The 20,118-nt window shown below is 40.2% G+C and overlaps 2 protein-coding genes across 4 annotated transcripts in view; one reads left to right on the top strand and one right to left on the bottom strand.

Moving 5' to 3' along the window:
- The window catches only part of LOC144287985 (uncharacterized), a 69,019-nt gene that overhangs the window by 1,997 nt on the left and 46,904 nt on the right, over positions 1 to 20,118 (bottom strand). The window lies entirely within an intron of this gene.
- LOC144287879 (uncharacterized) overlaps positions 1,791 to 20,118 on the top strand; it is a 74,790-nt gene continuing 56,462 nt past the window's right edge. For all 3 annotated transcript variants that reach the window (XM_077855397.1, XM_077855332.1, XM_077855315.1), the window contains exons 1-2: positions 1,791 to 1,947; positions 9,401 to 9,470. The gene's annotated coding sequence lies outside the window, so the exon portion shown is untranslated. The remainder of the gene's footprint in view (positions 1,948 to 9,400; positions 9,471 to 20,118) is intronic.

Here is a 20,118-nt window from a genome sequence, read left to right as displayed (position 1 = left end):
TGGGACTTCCTTCAAGTCCTCCTCAGCTCTGTGAGATGATGTGAGAGGAGGAAGCCAGAGTTTGGAGAGCTGGAGTAGCACAGCACGCTGATGTCCATCCAGCCCCACTGGGTGCCATAAAACTATCTGAGGTATCTCCGAATGTGGGGATATTTGCTGAGGTCAAGGGGAACTTTCTGGACAAGGCCTTGCAGTGTATGCAATGTGGCTTTTTTAAAATATTTTTTATCTGGGGTAATTCTAGACTCAGAAAAGTTGAAAAGATTTGTCAAAACCAAGATATTGACACTGGCACACTACTACTAACTCAACTCCAATCTTTATTTGGATTTCACCGTTTGTCCTTTAATGCCCTCTGTGTGTTCTAGAAGCTAATTCACATCCTAAACACACTGCATTGATTGTGAGGTTTCTTCTTTTTTTTTTTTTTTTTTTTTTTTTGTGAGGTTTCTTCTGAAGTTGTCAGTCTTTCCGTGTTTGTCATGGCCTTGATTGTCTTGAAGACTGGCCAGGTACTATAGAATGTCCATCAAGCTGATTTTGCCTGCTGTTTTTCTTCTAAATTAGACTGGGGTTCAGACCTTGGTTTTGGGGGGAGACACTAAAGAGGTGTCACATCACATTGTGGCATACGTGACATCAATAGGTCTTACCACTGGTTATATTAGCCTTGATCATTTGAATAATGTTGGGTTTGCTAGGTTTCTGCATGGTTTTCCCCTTTCCCTACTCTTTGGAAATGAGTTGCTAAGTGCAGCCACTCCCCAGGAGGGCAGGGCAATAAGCTCCACCTCTTGAAGGGAAAGTGCATTATTTGGAATGTTCCTGTGAGGAATATGTCTCTTCTCTCTTCATTTGTTTATTTAGTAAATTATTTATTTATATCAGTATGGACTTACAGAATTTTTTACTTTGGATTATCCTCCAATACTATATTATTTCTTTTGCTGCTTATACTCTTCCAGATTTGGCCACTGGGAGCTTCCTTCTAGAATTTTCATGGACTATCTCATCTTGTTTGTGCCAGTAAACTACTCTCCTAGAGTAGAAGGTTGAGTTTAATTCGAGAGGGTTTAAGCAGACTGGTTGCCATCTCTGGTTGACCTAGCACACTGGTCTACAGAGCTCCAGCTCACAGTGGACACGGGAGACAAACTGTAGAGCTCCACAACTCCTCACTGATGTTTCTGGATGGGCTATTAAGCCCAAGCTCCTGTTGGGACCAGGTTCACTGATGGAAGAGGGCGAGACAGGGCCAAGGCTGGACCCACTGGGAGTTAAGAAGAGGCGCAGGACTCTTTTAAGAGTGAGAGGGAAGCAGGTAACATGATCCTAAATTGGAGTCAGCCCTGGAGGAAGCCCTCCTGGCCAGGAGTTCTGAGACTTCCCTAGTAGGGAGTGCTTCAGAGCCCAAGGATGGTGTCCACCCATCCTCGGGGCTTGATCTAGAGACTGCAGAGTTAAGGTGCTCAAGAGGCTCTAGGTGGGCCCAGCACCCCATACTTAACTCCAGGACTTAAACTTAGGCTTGAACCCTCCTGTGATTTTCATCTGCACATTCTGGGAGAGTGCTGCATTTGGAGCCAGGATGGGTTGGGGGAAGGAGTAGCAGGAAACAAGGGTCACAGTTGGGGCTGGGACGACAGAGCAGTTGGTTCAGGATGGAAACACTTAGACATGTCAGCTCCTCTTGGTCTTTGGCAAAGGAAAAACCATATCCTCTCCAAGAGGCTTTTAGCCCAAGGACTGAGGTAGCGACATGTGCCAGGTCCCTGCCCACAGGCCTTTGGAGTTCCTAGGAAGGATGTGGGCTGGGCTCAGGGAGCTAGTAGTTCATAAAACAGCAGAAATTCTGCCCTGAGTGGAGCATTCTGGCAGTTGACACTATGAAGGGGACATTCCTCGTGTTGACCTTGCTGGTGACCCAAGACCTGGGCATCGAAATGGGTGAGAGGTTTTCAGTGACTGAATGGAGGAAGAGGTTTGGAGATGGAGGGATCATTAGTTGTGCACACAGTAGGGGATGGTTTGTTGGGGGTGGTGGGGCTTAGCTGAAGGTCGGAGCGGGCAGGCTGCTATGCCTGGAGGCAGCAGCCAGGGGCCCCTCTCCCTTCCCTTCTGCTGAGAGTGCTCATAGAAAATGTTTTCTGTCTGGGATGTAAGCAACCCAGAGTGGGGGGTTCCTGTGGAAGGTGAGTCAGAAGAGCCTGGATACGTGAATTACTTTCAGGTGGTGGGGAAGCAGGAGTCTCCTACCCTGGTGATTAAGGTGTTTTCTGTTTGTCTCCAGCGAAAGCCTGCCCCCTTTTCTATTCGGTCTTTGGTACTTTGGCCATTGGAAAGGAGCTTCCGCTGAACACGGCCCTTAGACTAGCCAATGCTACTGAAGCAGAAAAAGCAGCCATGGGAAAAATCCAGGACTGCTACAATGAGAAGGGACTCGATGCCAAGATATTGGATTTGATTGTCATGGTAACTTACTATCCTTCCCCCACCCCCACCCTGAGGACACACATGCAGCCTGTTGACAGATGGCACATGGAATAGACACAGCAGTCGGGGGCTACACGACAGTAAGAGCTACAGACAATCAAGCACACAAGCCTTTCCTCCACCCTACGGCATATATTACGCAGCCACCTGCCACACGCACATCCAACCCATCCTTCTACCACACAGGTCCCTTTTGTGCCAATTTATACACAGCTGGATGGACATCAGTGCAACATAGAAAGTGTGTTGACCCTTGCGAATTTTTTTCTAGGTTAGGGGAGCCCGCCTTGCAGGAGTAGAATTTTAACCTTTGGGAGGAAAGAAAAAGTCCTTAATTCAGCTGCTGCGCATGGAGGGGTCGTGTCGGTTCTATTTTAGGAATATTGAAACTGATCACCTGCCCTTAGACCGCCTTCTCGGGAAGGGTCTCCTTGGACTCGTAAGGCTTCTGGGTTTTGGCCTGTTTTACCCCCTTTGATGGCTGTTCTCTGGCTCCGAGTCTTACTTCCCATCTCTATCATCTCAGTGCTTAAAGCCAGAAGTTGTACTCTGTTATTTTGGGGCCTGGAGCTCCTAAGGCAGCCTCTTGCTACACACATCTGCTCCCCAGGGCTGATCAGTGTATTATTTCCTGATGAACTCTCTTTTTCTGTTATTGTTCTTGTTGCACAGTTATGTATATATATATTAATTGTATTTATTTATTAATGAGAAGCACAGAGAGGGAGAGAGAGGCAGAGACACAGGCAGAGGGAGAAGCAGGCTCCATGCAAGGAGCCCGACATGAGACTTGATCCCGGGTCTCCAGGATCAGGCCCTGGGCTGAAGGTGGCGCTAAGCCGCTGAGCCACCCGGGCTGCCCTATGTATATATATATTTTAAAGATTTGATTTATTTATTTGAGAGAGAGAGTGTGTGTACAAATGGAGAGGAGAGGGAGAAGCAGGCTCCCTGCTGAGCAGAGGTCTGATGTAGGGCTCTATGCCAGGACCCTGGGATCATGATCCCAGCCAAAGGCAGCTGCTTAACCGACTGAGCCACCAGGGCGCCCTAGTTATGTAGATTTTGATTAATCTGTCTCTTACTCTATTTTCCCATAAGGGCTGATTCTGCAAGATGAGAGGTTATGAAGAAGTGGAATTTCTTGCATTAATGTGCCACAGGCACATGAGATTGTTTACAACACACACACATCCATATTCCATATGTGCCATACACCTGACAGGTGGGTCTCAGGTGCAGGAGACATCACGTGGACCCAGACTCAGCCACCTTGCTCCTCGCACAGGCCCAGCCTCCATCACACCCTTCAGAATCTTCTGATCTCTGCTTTCCTGGCTTGTTGTTCAGACTCCCTCCTGACACCTGTGTGTGGGTGACCTGGGAGTCATCTTCATCCTTTATCCTGTTCCGATTTCAGCTCCCTCTCCAGCAGTCAGTCTGTGGGCCGGAGGTCCTGGCTGGAGCTGGAGCTGAATCACTGAGGATGAGGAGTGGCGGGGCCCGGGGAGGATGGACAGCTCTGCCATGTGCTCCTCATCTTCCTCTCTCCCAGACTACCATCACCACCAGCAAGAAATGCATCTATGAAGCAGTGGACTCATTGAAGGAGACCTTCCACATAGCCCCTTTGGGGAGATGAATCTTTGCCACCAATGCCCGATCTGAGCTCCATCCTCCCGCTCCTTTCTTCATACCTGAAGCTGGAATCCAGACACCTATCTTTGCCTAATTCATCTTTAGCAGGCTGGCTGTAATAAAATAACTGCAGTGTAGCTCTGTGTGCCGTGTGTCTGTGTGCTGAGCAGAGAACATGTGAGGCTTGGCAGGAGGTCCTGGGACGTGGCGAGGGGAGGTGACCTGTGTGGTTATTGAGAACATGGGGATGGGAGTCAGGCCGAATCAGGAGCAGGTAAGAGTGGTTTCATCTTTCTCAGGCTATTCTTTCATCTGTAAAAAAAAAAAATAAAAAAAATAAAAGGAGGACTGTGTGTGACAAATGAATTAAATAACATCTATGTAACCCCAGGAAGGTTAGAAATGTTGTCCACGTGGCATATTGCTGACTCTGGCATTTGTCACGTTGTAGAGCCTCTAGCCCCTTACATGTTACCCTGGTTGTTGAAGGGTGGACTCAAGCGATAACCTGAATGGGCTTATCACAAGTCCTCCCCATCTCCCAGTGGCATCCACCCTTTTCTGCTTCTTAGGAGGATGTCTTCTGAGGAGGCCAACCTTTCTGCAGGAACACCCTGTTCCACTGCTGTTCTTGGGTTCTGCTAGTAGAACCAGGACCACCACACAATCTTGGCTCAGGAGAAAGGGAGAAGGGGAGTGGATGGAAGAAACTAACCCAGAGGGAATGCTGCTGCCATGGGGAGCCCAGCTCTTAAATCTTTGTAGGATGTGGAACCTGTGGCAAGTTCATGAACCCTTTTCCAAGTTCATGAGCCTACTTCCAAGAGCATCAAATTGGCAATTATATGTATTTAGTAGGCTACTTAGGAAGCTACAAGGCAAGAACTAGGTGTTACCTTTATATATTTCCTAGAGACTAGAGCAGTGTTGGGCTTCAGTGAGTATGGCTCACAAAAAAAGTAGCATAGCAGGTGACATCTCTTATTTTTTTTAAGATTTTATTTATTTATTCATTCTACACACAGAGAGAGGCAGAGATACAGGCAAAATTCCTATTCCTATTTTAGGAATATTTAGGAATATGCAGAGGGAGAAGCAGGCTCCCTGGAGGTAGCCTGATGCGGGACTCGATCCCAGGACCCCAGGATAACGCCCTGAGCCAAAGGCAGATGCTCAACCACTGAGTCACCCAGGTGCTCCAGGTGACATCACTTTAGTTTCCTGGGCCATAATAAGGTCATATTCAGAGTGTTGAACTTGGGACATGCTAACAGGCTAGAGGCTTGAGTTCTAGCTCTTATTCTCTGGCCTAATAGTTGAACTTAAACATTTTAATTCACCTGTCTGCTCATTTTACACCTGGATTTTATACCTACCAAGTCCGCTAGACTTAATATTTATACCTACCAAGTCCGCTAGACTTAATATTAAGTGTTTGCTCAGGTCATACTAAAGATCTAAAATTTTATTGAGAAATACAAAATAAAATTTGAATTGATAAAAGGCTAAATCATATCCTTATATGAGATAAATTGACACTAGAAATATCAACTATTCCCAAATCCATCTAAATTAATCTTTGTTCTGGGCAGCCCCGGTGGCTCAGCGGTTTAGCGCCACCTGCAGCCCAGGGCCTGATCTGGAGACCTGGGATGGAGTCCCACGTCGGGTTCCCTGCATGCCTGTGTCTCTGCCTCTCTCTCTCTCTCTCTCATGAATAAATAAAATCTTAAAAGAAAAAAAAAATCTTTGTTCTGCAAGATGAGAGGATTGATTTAAAGTTTATCCAAAAGAATACATTCTTGAATTGAAATCAAGCAAGAAAATTTAGAAAAATAAGAATTATGAGCAGGATCTTTCTCACTAGGTATTATAACGTGGGTATATATTTATGACTAATTGTCTAGTTTTAGTATAGAGATGGTCAGTGTGATGGAGAACATATAAATAGACTCAAAGATAGTTTAAGATATTATAGTGATGACTTACTGAATTATGGAGAAAGAATGGATTTTTAAATTTTATTTTTTATTTAAAAAATGGTTTTTAAGAATGGATTTTTAAAAAATGGCATTGAACAAAATGAGCAAATATTTAAGAAAAGAAGATGGGCCTGCCAAGCCTTTTTCTTGTGGATTAATGTGGACTAACGATTCCATTGCCATAGTTTCAACAGTTAATTATCTACTTGACATGACATCTCTCTCCTCCCACCACCCTCCCCCACGACTTTCCTTTTTTCTTTTTTTAAAGATTTATTTATTTATTTATTTATTTATTTATTTATTTGAAACACAGAGAGAGAGAGAGAGAGAGAGAGAGAGAGAGAGGCAGAGACACAGGCAGAGAGAGAAGCAGGCTCCATGCAGGGAGCCTGATGTGGGACTCGATCCCCGGTCTCCAGGATCACACCCTGGGCTGCAGGCGGCGCTACACCGGGGCTGCCCTCTTTTGACTTTCCTGATATCATAGTCTGTTGTTTTTTCTCTACCTTATTGGAGGATCTTTCTCAGCTTCTTTTCTGGTTATTTGTGTCTTTTACCAAGGATCATTTTCTTTGCATCTCTTTTCTACATACACTCATTTTCTTAGTGATATCCACAACTTCCAAATTTAAATCTCCAAACCCGGTACTAATTTTCAAGGCACAGAATTGGCTTTCACTAAATATCTGTTGAATTACTGAATATTGAAGCAACTCTAAATTCCTCCTAAAGGACAAATATACACAGAATTTAAATAAATGAAGAGACTATTGAACGGGAATTTTCAACAGGATAAAGACTTACATATTTAAAGAATGAGACCGAAAAATCCCATAAAAAGTCTTAGAAAAAATTATAGAATATTTTCATAAACTCAGAGTACAGACTTTCCAAAGGATATGTATATTTACATATATTTATAATATATAATACATTATTATATATTTTATATACATACAGAGAATATAATACTTTTATAAGTTTTTCTTATAAAAAACTTGTATAAAAACATTAAAATTCCATTTGGAATAGAATTGACTTGTTAAAAGAATAGAATAATAATATATATTGAGATTGATAACACGTATAGAAATAAAATGTATTACACAATGGGCAAATGCCAGGGGAAAAGAAATGGATGCCTACTGTTCTTGTGGTATTTTAAAATATTATATATGAAGGGATATAATATCACTTGTATGTTGATTGTGATAAGTTAAAGATATATACTATAAATAAAACCACTTTGTTTTTATTTTTTGAGAGAAGGTGAGAGCATGTGCACATGCAAGCAGTGGAGAGGGGTGGAGGGAGAGGGAGAGAGAGCATGGAGAGAGCATGGAGCCTGACACACAGAACACTCATCAGGTGCCTGGGTGAGAGAGAGAGAGAGAGAGAGAGAGAGCAGAGACATAGGCAGAGGGAGAAGCAGGCTCCCCACAAGGAGCTCGATGTGGGAGTTGATTCGGTACCCCAGGATCATGCCCTGAGCCAAAGGCAGATGCTCAACCACTGAGCCACCCAGGTGTCCCGTGGAAACCCACTTTAAATATAAAGACAAATATAGGTTAAAAACAAAAAGGTGGAAAAAGATATGACACCAAGAAAAAGAAAACCAGTGTTCCTACATTTGCACCAGATAGAGTACGTATCAAAGCAAAGACAAGGAATAAGAAAGATTATTTCATAATGATAAAAGGGTCAATTCAACAAGAAAATATACCAACCCTAAACATTTTTGCACCTAATAGCAGAGCTTCAAATTATATGAAGCAAAAGCAATAGAAATGAAAGGACAAGTAGACAAATCTGAAATTATAGAGACTGCATCATTTCTCTCTCCATTATTGCTAAAACAAGCAGACAGAAAAATCGATAGGATATAGAAGATTAAGGCAACACTAAACTTGACACATTATCCAATAATATACTTAGCATCACTCAAATAATTCAAATTATACTCTCTGAATCAATGGATTTAAATTAGAAGTCAATAATCAAAAGATATTTGACAAGTGTTCAAATATTGGGAAATTAAATCATATGCTCCTCGACAATCCAAAAGTGAAAAAGGAAATCAAATGAGAAATTAGGAAATATTTTGTTCTGAATAAAAATCAAAGAACACTCATCAGGTGCCTGGGTGGCTCAGTCAGTTGATCCCAGGGTCCTCGGATTGAGCCCTGCATCAGGCTTCCCTGATCAGTGGAGAGTCTGCTCCTCCTTCTCCTTCAGACCGTCCCCTGCTCTTGTTCTCTCTCTCTTAAATTAATGAATAAAAAAAGAACCGTCACCAAGATTTGTGGGATGCTGCTAGCACTTATGGACAAATTTATAGCGCTAAATGCCAATATTAGAAAATGTTTTCTGTACACCACAATTTATGATGAGAATTAAGCTGTCATTCTATGACAATATTCCTGTATATAATGTCTCATTTTTCTCTGGCAGCTTTTATGATTCCCCTCTTCTCTCCCCTCAATTTATTGAGATATAATTGACATATAACATTATGTAAGTTTAAGGTGTATACTGTGTTGATTTGACACATTTACATATCACAAAATGATCACCACCATACCATTTAACACCTCTGTCCAATTATGCAATTACCATTGCTTTTGTGTGGTGAGAACATTTAAGACATCACAGCATTTTTCAAGTATGTGATATAGTATTATTAGCTATAATCACCATGCTATTAAATTCCTAGAAGTTGTTAATTTTATAATTGGAATTTGTACCCTTTGACCAATATCTCCCATTTTCTCAACCTCCAGAACCATTCTGTTTCTCTGAGTTTGGCTTTTTCAGATTCCACATATAAATGAATGTATATAGTATGTCTCAGTCTAACATGTCACTTAGCATAATGCCCTCAAGTTTCATCCAGGTTGTCACAAATGACAGGCTTCTCCTCTTTCTCATATCTGAAAAATATTCAGTTTGTGCGTGTGTGTGTGTGTGTGTGTGTGTGTACATGATCAGCGATTCAAGTACCTTTTCATGTACTTGTCAGCCATCTGTATGTCTTCTTTGGAAAAGCGCCTATTCATTTTCTCTGTTCTTTTTTTTTTTTAAAAAATAGGTTTTTAAAATATTGAGCTGTATGAGTTATTTTTATAGTTTTTGGATATTAGCCCTTTATCAGATAGATGATTTACAAGTATTTTCTTTCATTCCATAAGTTGCCTTTTCATTCTGTTAATTTGTTTTGCTATGCAGAAGATTTTAAGTGGATGTAGTCCCACTGTTCATTTTTGCTTTTGTTTCTGTTTTTTCAGTGTCATATCCAGGAAATTACTACGTAAGGAAGTTTTCCTCTATTTTCTTCTAGGAATTTCAAGCTTTCAGGTATTATGTTTAGTCCTTAATCCATGTTACACAAATTAATTAATTTTTAATTCAAGTATAATTAACATACAGTGTTATGTTAGTTTCAGGTGCACAGTATAATTCAACAGTTCATGTCAAGTTAGTTTTTGTGAATGGTGTGAGATAGGGGTCCAATTTCATTCTTTTGCATTGTGGATATCCACTTTTTTCAGCACCATTTGTTTTATTTTATTTTTTTATTTTTTATTTATTCATGAGAGAGAGAGAGAGGCAGAGACACAGGCAGAGGGAGATGCAGACTCCGTGCAGGGAGCCCCACGTGGGACTCGATCCCGGGTCTCCAGGATCATGCCCTGGGCTGAAGGCGGCACTAAACCGCTGAGCCTCCAGGGCTGCCCCAGCATCACTTATTGAAGAGACTATCTTTTCCCCATTGTATATTCTTGGCTCCCTTGTCAAATATTAGTTGATCATATATATGAGGATTTATTCCTGAGCTTTATTTTTTCAAGATTTATGTATGTATGTATTTATGAGAGAGAGAGAGACAGAGCACATGAGCAGTGGGGAGGGGCAAAGGGAGAGGGAGAAGCAGACTCCCCTCTGAGCAGGGAGCCCAGTGTGGACTCGATCACCAGAACCCTGAAATCATGACCTGAGCTGAAGGCAGATGCTTAACTGAAAGAGCCACCCACCAGGCACTGCTCTGGGCTTTCAATTCTGTTCTGTTGTCTGTGTGTCTGTTTTCATGCCAATGCCATACCATTTTGATTACTGTCGTTTTTAGCATAGTTTGAGATGGAAATGCATGATGCCCCTGGCTTTATTCTTCATTCTCAGGATTGCTATGGCTCTTTGGGTCTTTTGTGGCTTCACATTTTAGAATTATTTTTTCTATTTTTGTGAAAATGCCACTGGAATTTTGATAGAGATTGCGTTGAATCTATAGATGGTTTTGGGTAATATGGATATTTTAACAGTATTAATTCTTCCAGTCTATGAACATGGGCTTTCAATTTGTTCATGTTTTCTTCAATTTCTTTCATCAAAGTTTTGTAGTTTTCAGCATACAGATCTTTCACCTCCTGGGTTAAATTTATTTCTAAGCTTTTCATTGTTTTTGATGTTATTGTAAATGGGACTGTTTTCTTTATTATTTATTTTTCAGCTGTTTTATTGTTAGTGTATAGAAGCACATTTGTTTTCTGTGTGTTCACTTTCTGTCCTGCAGTTTTATTGAATTGAGTAGTTTCCTCATCTGGTTTTGTTAACAAGATAATGCTGGCTTTATAAAATTAAATTGAGAATGCTGCTTCCTCTTCAATTTTTTTGAAGAGTTTTAGAAGGATTGGAGTTAATTATTCTTTAAATGTTTGTTAGAATTCATCAGTAAAACCATCTGGTCCTGGGGAATTTTTTAAAATTACTTATTCAACTTCCTTACTTGTTTTGGATCTGTTCACATGTTCTATTTCTTCATAATTCAGTCCTGGTAGATTGCATGTTTCTAGGAGTTTATCCTTTTCATCTGGGTTCTCCAGTTTGTTAGTGTATGGTTTTTCATAGAACTTGTCTTGATCTTTTGTATTCCTGTGGTATCAGTTATAATATATCCTCTTTCATTCCGATTTTAAGTTCTCTCTCTTTTTCTGAATTAGTTTAGCTAGAGGTTTGTCAATTTTATTCTTTAAAGATCCAGTGTTTAGTATCATTGATCTTTTTTTTTTTAAAACTTTTTATTTATTTATGAGAGAGAGAGAGAGAGAGAGGCAGAGACACAGGCAGAGGGAGAAGCAGGCTCCATGCAGGGAGCCTGATGTGGGACTCAGTCCCGGGTCTCCAGGATCAGGCCCCGGGTTGGAAGACGGTGCTAAACCGCTGGGCCACCCGGGCTGCCCTTCATTAATCTTTTCTATTGATTTCCTGGTCTGCATTTCACTTATTTCTGCTTTGATCTTTGTTATTTCCTTCCTTCTGCTAACTTTGGATTTATTTTGTTCTTCCTCTTCTAGCTCCTTGAGTTGTGAAGTGAGTTTGTGCATTTGGAATCTTTCTTATTTTTTAACATGACATTAATTGCTATAAAATTCTTTCTTAGAACTGCTTTTGTAGGATCTCATAAGTTTTGAAACGTTTTGCTTCTATTTTTACTTGTTTCAAGATATTTCTTGATTTCCTATTTGATTTTTCGACTTGTTGATTGTTCAGGAACATGTTGTTTAACCTCCGTATATTTGTGTATTTTCCAGCTTTCCTCCTGTTAACTGATTTCATGTTTTATCCACTGTGGTGGGGAAAGAAACTTAGTATGATTTTGGTCTTATTTTTTTATTTCAAGTTTTTATTTAAATTCTAGTTAGCTAACACATATGGTAAAATTGATTTCAGGTGTAGAATTTAATGATTCATCACTTACATATAACACCCACTGATCATTACAACAAGTGCCCTACTTAATGCCCATCACCCATTTAGCCCACCACCCACCCACTTTCCTCCAACCTGCAATTTGTTCTGTCATTAAGAATGTCTTATGGTGGGCAGCCCCGGTGGCACAGCGGTTTAGCGCCGCCTGCAGCCCAGGGCGTGATCTGGAGACTCTGGATTGAGTCCCACATCAGGCTCCCTGCATGGAGCCTACTTCTCCCTCTGCCTGTGTCTCTGCCTCTCTCTCTGCATCTCTATGAATAAATAAATAAAACCTAAAAAAAAAAATGTCTTATGGTTTGCTTCCCTCTCTTTTTTCCCCCTTCCCCTACATTCGTCTATTGTTTCTTAAATTCCACGTATGAGAGAAATCCTATGGTATTTGTCTTTCTCTGACTTATTTAGCTTACCATAGGACATGTTAGCTCAGCATAGGACATTTTAGCCCCATCCACATCATTGCAAATGGCAAGATATTGTTCTTTTTGATGGCTGAGTAATATTTTTAAAAAATATCTTATTTAGGGGATCCCTGGGTGGCTCAGCGGTTTAGCGCCTGCCTTTGGCCCAGGGTGCGATCCTGGAGTCCTGGGATTGAGTCCCATGTCAGGCTCCTGGCAGGGAGCCTGCTTCTCTCTCTTTTTTTTTTTGTTTTTTTTTTTTTTTTTAATTTATGATAGTCACAGAGAGAGAGAGAGAGGCAGAGACATAGGCAGAGGGAGAAGCAGGCTCCATGCACCGGGAGCCTGATGTGGGATTCGATCCCAGGTCTCCAGGATCACGCCCTGGGCCAAAGGCAGGCGCCAAACCGCTGCGCCACCCAGGGATCCCTGCTTCTCTCTCTTCCTGTGTCTCTGCCTCTCTCTCTCTCTCTCTATCATAAATAAATAAATAAATAAATCTTAAAAAAAAGACAAATGTGTCAAACATTAAAAAAAAAAAGATCTTATTTATTTATTCATGAGAGACACACAGAGAGAGGCAGAGACATAGGCAGAGGGAGAAACAGGCTCCATGCAAGGAGCTGAAGCCGAAGGCAGATGCTCAACCTCTGAGCCAACCAGGTGTCCCAATGGCTGAGTAATATTTTATTGGATATATATATACCACATCTTTATCCATTCATCAGTTGATGGACATTTGGGGCTCTTTCCATAATCTGGCTATTGTTGATAATGCTGCTATAAACATCAGAGTGCATGTATCCCTTCAAATCAGTATTTTTATATCCTTTGGGTAAATACCAGTAGTTCAATTGCTGGATCATAGAGTAGCTCTATTTTTTTTTTTTTTTTTTTTTTGAGTAGCTCTATTTTTAACTTTTGAGGATCCTCCATACTTTTTTTTCCAGAGTGGCTGCACCAGTTTGCATACCCACCAACAGTGTAAGATGGTTCCCTTTTTTCCACATCTTCACCAATATCTGTTGTTTCCTGTGTTGTTAATTTTTGCCATTCTGACATGTGTGAGGTGGTATTTTACCAAGGCTTTGATCTGTATTTCCTTGATGATGAATGATGTTGAGCATATTTTCATGTGTCTGTTAGCCACCTGTCTTCTTTGGAAAAAAGTCTGTTCATGTCTTCTGCCCATTTCATGACTGGATTGTTTGTTTCTTGGCTATCGAGTTTGATAGGTTCTTATAGATATTGGATACTAGCCCCTTATCAGATATGTCATTTGCAAATAGTTTTTCCTATTCTGTAGGTTGTCTTATAGTTTTGTTGATTGTTTCCTTTGCTGTGTAGAAGTTTTTTATCTCTCTCTCTTTTTAAAATATTTTATTTATTTATTTATTTATTTATTTATTTATTTATTTATTTATTTATTAATGAGACACAGAGAGAGAGAGAGGCAGATACACAGGCAGAGAGAGAAGCAGGCTCCATGCAAGGAGCCCAACATGGGCCTTGATCCCGGGACTTCAGGATCACACCCTGGGCTGAAGGCAGGTGCTAAACCGCTGAGCCACCCAGGGATCCCCCGACACTTTTTATCTCAATGAAGTCCCAATAGTTCATTTTTCCTTTTGTTCTCCTTGCCTCCAGAGATGTGTCTAGTACAAAGTTGCTACGGCCAATGTCAAAGAAGTTGCTACGTGTGTTCTCCTCTAAGGTTTTGATAGTTTCCTGTCTCACATTTAGATCTTTCATTCATTTTGAATTTATTTTTGTGTATGGTGTAAGAAAGTAGTCCAGTGTCATTTTTCTGCATGTGGCTGTCCAGTTTTCCCAACACCATTTGTTGAAGAGATCTTTTTCCATTGGATATTCTTTCTTGCTTTGTCAAAGATTAATTGACCATATAGTTGTGGATTCATTCTGTTCCACTGATTTATGTCTGTTTTTGTGCCAGTATCATACTATTTTGATGACTACAGCTTTGCCATATCACTTGAAATCTGGAATTGTGATGCTTTTAGCTTTGCTTTTCTTTTTCAAGGTTGCTTTGACTATCTGGGGTCTTTTGTGGTTCAATACAAATTTTAGAATGGTTTGTTTTAGCTCTGAAAAATGCTGGTAGTATTTTGATAGGGATTGTATTAAATGTGTAGATTGCTTTGGGGAGTACAGACATTTTTTTTTAAGTCCAGACATTTTAACAGTATTTGTTCTTTCAATCCATGAGCATGGAATTTTTTCCATTTCTTTGTGTCATCTTTAGTTTCTTTCATAGCTGTCTTATGGTTTTCAAGTACAGATCTTTTACCTTTTTAGTTAGGTTTAGTCCTAGGTGTCTTATGCTTTTTGGTGCAATTATAAATGGGATTGATTCTTTAATTTATCTTTCTGCTGCTTCATCATTTGTGTATAGGAATGCAACAGATTTCTATACATTTATTTTGTGTCTAGCAACTTTACTGAATTCATAAATCAGTTCTAGCAATTTTTTGGTAGACTCTTTCAGGTTTTCTATATAGAGTATCATGTCATCTGTGAATAGTGAAAGTTTGACTTCTTCCTTGTTGATCTGAATGCCTTTAGTTTCATTTTGTTGTCTGATTGCTGAGGCTAGGAGTTCCAGTACCATGTTAAATAACAATGGTGAGAGTGGACATTCCTGTATTGTTCCTGACCATCAAAGAAAAGCTCTAATATTCCTCACTGAGGATTATATTAGTTGTGGGTCTTTTGTATATGGCCTTTATGGTTTTGAGGTATGTTCCCTCTATTCCTACTTTGTTGAGGGTTTGTATCAAGAATGGATGCTGTACTTTGTCAAATGCTCTAAGTGCACCTATTGAGAGGATGATATGGTTCTTATCCTTCCTTTTATTAATGTAGTGTATCACACGATTGATTTGTGAATATTGAACCACCCTGAAGCCCAGGAATAAGTCCCACTTGATCGTGATGAATGATTCTTTTAATGAACTGTTGGATTCAATTTGCTAGTATTTTATTTTATTTTTAAGATTATTTATTTATTTATTTATTTATTTATTTATTTATTCATGAGAGACACAGAAGGAGAGAGAGGCAGAGACACAGGCAGAGGGAGAATAGATATTAGCTCTTCTTTAAATGTTTGGTAGAATTCCCCTGGGAAGCTATCTGGGCCCGGACTTTTGTTTGTTGGGAGAGTTTTGATTACTGATTTAGTGTCTTTGCTGGTTATCTGTCTGTTCAAATTTTCTATTTCTTCTTGTTTCAGTTTTGGTAGTTTATATGTTTCTAAGAAATTATCCCTTTCTTCCACACTTGTTGGCATATAATTTTTCATACCATTCTCTTAGAATTGTTTCATATTTCTGTGGTGTTGGTTGTGATCTCTCCTTTTACATTTGTGATTTTATTTACTTGGGTCCTTTCTCTTTTCTTTTTGATGAGTCTGGGTAGGGGTTTATGAATTTTATGAATTCTTCTGAAGAACCTGCTCCTAGTTTCAATCATCTACTGGTTTTTGTTTATTTCTATAGCATTTGTTTCTGCTCTAATGTTTATTATTTCCCTTCTGCTGGCTTTTGGCTTTGTTGTTCTTTCTCTAGCTCCTTTAGGTGTAAGGTTAGGTTGTTTGAGATTTTTCTTGCTTCTTGACGTAGGCCTGCATTGTTATATACTTCCCTCTTAGGATTGCTTTTGCGGCATCCCAAATGTTTTGGACCTGTGTGTTTTCATTTTCACGTATTTTTAAAATTTCTTCAACTTCCTGCTTAACCCATTCATTCTTTAGTAGAATGTTTTTTAACTTCTATGTATTTATAGTCTTTCTAAATTTTTTTCTCATGGTTGATTTCAAGTAAAATAGTGTTGTGGTCAAAATCTTAAAAAAAAAAAAAAAAAGGGAATCCCTAGGTGGCTCAGCGGTTTAGCGCCTGCCTTCGGCCCAGGGCGTGATCCTGGAGATCCGGGATCAAGTCCCACGTCGGGCTCCCTACATGGAGCCTGCTTCTCCCTCTGCCTGTGACTCTGCCTCTCTCTCTCTCTCCCTATGAATAAATAAATAAAATCTTTTAAAAAAATAGTGTTGTGGTCAGAAAACATGTATGGTATGACCTCAATCTTTTTATATTTGTTGAGGCCTGATTTGTGACCCAGTATGTGATCTCTTCTGAGCATGTCCCGTGTGCACTCAAAAAGAATGTGTATTCTGCTGCTTTAGGATGAAATTTTCTGAATTTATCTGTATGTCCATCTTGTCCAGTATGTCATTCAAAGCCATTATCATTAATAATTTCCTTATTAATTTTCTGCTTAGATGATCTGTCCATTGCTGGAAGTGGAGTGCTAAAGTCCCCTACTATTATTTTATTGTTACCAATGAGTTTCCTTATGTTTGTTATTAATTGATTTATATATTTGGCATAAATTTTTACAATTATTAGATCTTCTTACTGGATAGACACCTTTATGATGATATAGTGCCCTTCTTTATCTTTGTTACAGTCTTTGATGTAAAATCTAATTTTTCGGGGATCCCTGGGTGGCTCAGCGGTTTGGTGCTTGCCTTTGGCCCAGGGCGTGATCCTGGAGTCCCAGGATCAAGTCCCACGTTTGGTTCCCGGCATGGAGCCTGCTTCTCCCTCCTCCTGTGTCTCTGCCTCTCTCTCTCTCTGTCTCTCTATCATGAATAAATAAATTAAAAAAAATCTAATTTGTCTAAGTATGGCTACTCCAGCTTTTTTTTTTTATGTCCATTGGCATGATAAATGGTTTTTCACCCCCCTCACTTTACCTGCAGATGTCTTTATTTTGTTAAAAGATTGATTATTTATTTATTTATTTATTTATTTATTTATTTATTTATTTATTTATTTAATTTGAGAGAGAGAGAGAGCACACAAGCAGGCAGAGTGGCAGGCAGAGGGAGAGGGAGAAGGAGACTCCCGTTTGAGCAGGGAGCCCAACATGGGGCTCCATTCCAGGACCCTGAGATCATGACCTGAGCCAAAGGCAGATGATTAACCAACTGAGCTACCCAGGGGCCCAAGAAATTTTTAAATCCAGTCTTGACTTCTATGACTTTGCTTATTCTGTTTTTCCTATCACTTTTAGAATTCCCAACATGATGTTGTTAGTTTATCCCACTGGCACAACTATTTAGCATTGCATTTGACCAGGCTCATCCTTTGTTCTCTCCCTTCTCTATCCTTCCTCATTCTCTTAATGGTTTCATTCAGAATCATGACTTGAAATAGAACCATAAGAAACCATTCTTTTATATTTCCAGTCCAGACCCCTCTCCTCAAATTTGGTCATATAGAGTGAATTGCTTACATGACATATACACTGTGATGTCTCACAAGAATCTCAATATGAACACATGGAAAACCAAAATCCTGAGCTTCTCTCCAAACCTCCTTCATCTACAGCTTCCTTGTTTCAGCTGATGGTAAATGCATCTTACCAGTTGCTCAGGCCAAGAACTTAAGAATTATCCTTGGTGCCTCTTGTAATATGATACAGTGAGGGCTACAGGAGGCTGAGACTGGTTTCATTTGGGCCATCTGAGAAGCTAGAGCTGGGTAACCACCCACGTGTGCACGATCACAGACATTCTAAAATGAGAACACAAAACACTCACTCAGGATTATTGAGGGGCTAAAGTTAATAAACATGAGACAATCGGTAACAGTGTGTAAACACACTGGTCAAGTGCAATGCTAATGATAATTTACTTTAATCTGCCATTGGAAAAATTAATGAGTTTGTATTTATTGCTAGGAAGATCACATTTCTGATTGGAGACATACAACGTCAAACACACGATTCTCTTTAATGTTTGTATTTTTCTATCAAACAATTGTATGATTATAATTCTGTCACAGTTTTCAGAGGTATCTGCAAGTGAGACACTGTCCTGCAACAAGTTAATTGCTCTCACAATCCACATGCAATCCCATAAGAAACCTAGTTGGACTTTTTTTTTTCAACATACATAAAGAATGTGAACACTTTTCATCATAACTGCAGCAGCCGCCTGATCAGAAGCACATTCCCACTCACTTGGATGGGTGTATTATTCCTCTGAGTGCACTCATTTCTTTTTTTGTTTTGTTTTTAAAAAGATTTATTTATTTATTTATTTATTTATTTATTTTTATTTATGACAGAGAGAAAGAGAGAGAATGAACAGGAGGAGGGGGAGAGGGAGAGAGAGAATCCCAAGCAGACTCCCAGTTCAGTGTGGGCTTCATCCCAGGACCCTGAGATCATGAACTGAAGTCAGAGGCTTAATTTACTGAGCCACCCAGGTGCCCTTCACTCTCCATTTCTAATGTTAATGCTCATTCATGATATAACGCCTGATAGGAGTCATGAACAGGTCCTATCCTTCTACTGTTTAAATCCCTGCTTCTAACAATTCTCAAGGCAGGAGTCACAATAGTTTATTAACAATATAGACAGGTTCTGTTCTTCTGTTCCTGTCAGGGTTCCCCAATTCACTGTCAGGGTTCCCCAATTCACTTGGTGATATATAAAAATTCCCTTTAAATGGCCTGCCATGGTATATGTATCTGGCTCCTGTTAGATCCTTTACTCACCTCTTTCTATACTCCTCACTCACCTGGTTGAACATATACCACCCTCCTTGCTTCTTCTAGAATGGAACAGGAATTATCTGAACTTAGGGTCTTTGCCATTCCTGTTTCCTCTACCTAGTTATCTTGGAAGATACCTACATAATTGAGACCCTCACTTCTTTTAATCTTTCCTTAAAATGCCCTCTTACTAATGAGGTCTTCCCTTTATAATCTATGCCTGCAAACTCTTAAAATATTTCCAGTTAAACACCTTTAATGTTTTTTTCCTTACTATTTTATCACATATAAAATATAATTTGCCAGTGTGCCATTCGTGTTTACTCTCTATTTAACTTGACTAAAATGTAAGCCTCATCAAAGCAAAGGTCTTTTTGTCTCTTTGGATCTTGATGTGTTCCTTGCACCTATAGTAGTGTCTCGAATGCAGTAGGGATGTAAGAGCATTCTTTAAGTAGGGAGTAAATATAACAATGTTTTTTTTTTTTAAATTTATGATAGTCACACACACACACACAGAGAGAGAGAGAGGCAGAGACATAGGCAGAGGGAGAAGCAGGCTCCATGCTCCGGGAGCCCGATGTGGGATTCGATCCCGGGTCTCCAGGATCGCGCCCTGGGGCAAAGGCAGGAGCTAAACCGCTGCGCCACCCAGGGATCCCTAAATATAACAATGTTAAACAAGGGTGCCTGGGTGGCTCAGTGGTTGAGCATCTGCCTTTGGCTCAGGTCATGATCCAGGGGTCCTGCGATTGAGTCCCATTATCAGGCTCCCTCCAGGGAGCCTGCTCCCCCTTCTGCCTGTGTCTCTACCTCTCTTTCTGTGTATCTCATGAATAAATAAAATATTTTTATTTTACAGCATGAGCAAGTGGGAATTTATAGCCAAGAAGCAGGGAGGGGGGTCAGCGGTTCGAAAATTACTAAGAGGAAACATTAGAGGTATTGGCTAAAATGATCTAACAGGGTTCTTGCTGAATATAGGTCAAGGTGATCGACATGACCTGGGAGATGATAGAGGATGAGGAACCTAATCAGATATTAAGAGTGCTCAGATTTTTTGGTATATTTTTTTTTTTACTGGAGTTCAATTTGCCAACATACAGTATAACACCCAGTGCTCATCCTGTCAAGTGCCCCCGTCAGTGCCCATCACCCAGTCACCCCAATCCCCTGCCCACCTCCCCTTCCACTACCCCTTGTTCCCAGAGTTGGGAGTCTCTCATGTTCTGTCCTCACTGATGTTTCCCACTCATT

This window comes from Canis aureus, chromosome 1 (assembly GCF_053574225.1).
Source record: "Canis aureus isolate CA01 chromosome 1, VMU_Caureus_v.1.0, whole genome shotgun sequence".
Lineage (NCBI taxonomy): Eukaryota > Metazoa > Chordata > Mammalia > Carnivora > Canidae > Canis > Canis aureus.
This window is presented reverse-complemented; position numbering and strand designations above follow the sequence as displayed.